General features: G+C 42.2%; 1 non-coding gene across 1 annotated transcript; it reads left to right on the top strand.

Annotated features, from left to right (window-relative positions):
* Positions 1-1,782: 1,782 nt before the first annotated feature.
* On the top strand, positions 1,783-1,890 carry LOC112712328 (small nucleolar RNA R71). Its single transcript, XR_003157758.1, has one exon. It is a non-coding gene; the product is annotated as a small nucleolar RNA R71 (small nucleolar RNA).
* Positions 1,891-2,611: the final 721 nt, after the last annotated feature.

Raw genomic sequence — 2,611 nt, 5'->3', positions numbered from 1 at the left:
AAAAGAAAAAATAGATAAAAACATAACATTGGGTTGCCTCCCAACAAGCGCTTCTTTAATGTCAGTAGCTTGACAGAGGACTCTCATGGAGCCTCACAGATACTCAGAGCAATGTTGGAACCTCCCAACACCAAACTTAGAGTTTGAATGTGGGGGTTCAACACCAAACTTAGAATTTGGTTGTGGCCTCCCAACACCAAACTTAGAGTTTGACTGTGGGGGCTCTATTTGGCTCTGTTTTGAGAGAAGCTCTTCATGCTTCCTCTCCATGGTGACAGAGGGATATCCTTGAGTCTTAAACACCAAGGATTCTTCATTCACCTGAATGATCAACTCTCCTCTATCAACATCAATCACAGCCTTTGCTGTGGCTAGGAAGGGTCTGCCAAGGATGATGGGTTCATCCATGCACTTCCCAGTCTCTAGGACTATGAAATCAGCAGGGATGTAATGGTCTTCAACCTTTACCAGAACATCCTCTACAAGTCCATAAGCTTGTTTTCTTGAGTTGTCTTCCATCTCTAGTGAGATTTTTGCAGCTTGCACCTCAAAGATCCCTAGCTTCTCCATTACAGAGAGAGGCATGAGGTTTACACTTGACCCTAAGTCACACAAGGCCTTCTTGAAGGTCATGGTGCCTATGGTACAAGGTAGTGAAAACTTTCCAGGATCCTGTCTCTTTTGAGGTAATTTCTGCCTAGACAAGTCATCCAGTTCTTTGGTGAGCAAAGGGGGTTCATCCTCCCAAGTCTCATTTCCAAATAACTTGTCATTTAGCTTCATGATTGCTCCAAGGTATTTAGCAACTTGCTCTTCAGTGACATACTCATCCTCTTCAGAGGAAGAATACTCATCAGAGCTCATGAATGGCAGAAGTAAGTCCAATGGAATCTCTATGGTCTCTTTTTGAGCCTCAGATTCCCATGGTTCCTCATTGGGGAACTCATTGGAGGCTAGTGAACGTCCATTGAGGTCTTCCTCAGTGGCGTTCACTGTCTCTTCCTCCTCTCCAAATTCGGCCATGTTGATGGCTTTGCACTCTCCTTTTGGATTTTCTTCTGTATTGCTTGGGAGAGTACTAGGAGGGAGTTCAGTAATTTTCTTGCTCAGCTGACCCACTTGTGCCTCCAAGTTTCTAATGGAGGACCTTGTTTCAGTCATGAAACTTTGAGTGGTTTTGATTAGATTAGAGACCATGGTTGCTAAGTTAGAGGCATTCTGCTTAGAACTCTCTGTCTGTTGCTGAGAAGATGATGGAAAAGGCTTGCTATTGCTAAACCTATTTCTTCCACCATTATTGTTGTTGAAACCTTGTTGAGGTCTCTGCTGATCCTTCCATGAGAAATTTGGATGATTTCTCCATGAAGAATTATAGGTGTTCCCATAGGGTTCTCCCATGTAATTCACCTCTTCCATTGAAGGGTTCTCAGGATCATAAGCTTCTTCCTCAGATGAAGCTTCTTTAGTACTGCTTGGTGCATTTTGCATTCCAAACGGACTTTGAGAAATCGTATTGACTTGTTGAGTCAATATTTTATTCTGAGCCAGTATGGCATTCAGAGTGTCAATCTCAAGAACTCCTTTCTTCTGATTGGTCCCATTGTTCACAGGATTCCTTTCAGAAGTATACATGAATTGGTTATTTGCAACCATTTCAATCAGCTCTTGAGCTTCTGTAGGCGTCTTCTTCAGATGAAGAGATCCTCCAGCAGAGCTATCCAAAGACATCTTGGACAGTTCAGAGAGACCATCATAGAAAATACCTATGATGCTCCATTCAGAAAGCATATCAGAGGGACACTTTCTGATTAATTGTTTGTATCTTTCCCAAGCTTCATAGAGGGATTCTCCTTCCTTCTGTCTGAAGGTTTGGACTTCCACTCTAAGCTTACTCAATTTTTGAGGTGGAAAGAACTTTGCCAAGAAGGCATTGACTAGCTTTTCCCAAGAGTTCAGGCTTTCTTTAGGTTGTGAATCCAACCATGTCCTAGCTCTGTCTCTTACAGCAAAAGGGAATAGCATAAGTCTATAGACCTCAGGGTCAACCCCATTAGTCTTGACAGTGTCACAGATTTGCAAGAACTCAGCTAAAAACTGATGAGGATCTTCCAATGGAAGTCCATGGAACTTGCAATTCTGTTGCATTAGAGAAACTAATTGAGGCTTAAGCTCAAAGTTGTTTGCTCCAATGGCAGGGATAGAGATGCTTCTCCCATAGAAGTCAGGAGTAGGTGCAGTAAAGTCACCCAGCACCTTCCTTGCATTGTTGGCATTGTTGTTGTTTTCGGCTGCCATGTGTTCTTTTTCCTTGAAGATTTCTGTTAAGTCCTCTACAGAAAGTTGTGCCTTGGCTTCTCTTAGCTTTTGCTTCAAGGTCCTTTCAGGTTCAGGGTCAGCCTCAACAAGAATGCTTTTGTCTTTGCTTCTGCTCATAAGAAAGAGAAGAGAACAAGAAAATGTGGAATCCTCTATGTCACAGTATAGAGATTCCTTGAGGTGTCAGAGGAAAAGAAAAATAGAAGGCAGAAGTAGAAAATTCGAACTTATCAAAGAAGATGGAGTTCGAATTTTGCATTAAGGAATAGTATTAGTCCATAAATAGAAGGATCTG

This window comes from Arachis hypogaea, chromosome 1, assembly GCF_003086295.3.
Source record: "Arachis hypogaea cultivar Tifrunner chromosome 1, arahy.Tifrunner.gnm2.J5K5, whole genome shotgun sequence".
Lineage (NCBI taxonomy): Eukaryota > Viridiplantae > Streptophyta > Magnoliopsida > Fabales > Fabaceae > Arachis > Arachis hypogaea.
The sequence above is the reverse complement of the archived record's forward strand: the minus strand, read 5'-3'. Positions and strand labels throughout refer to the sequence as shown.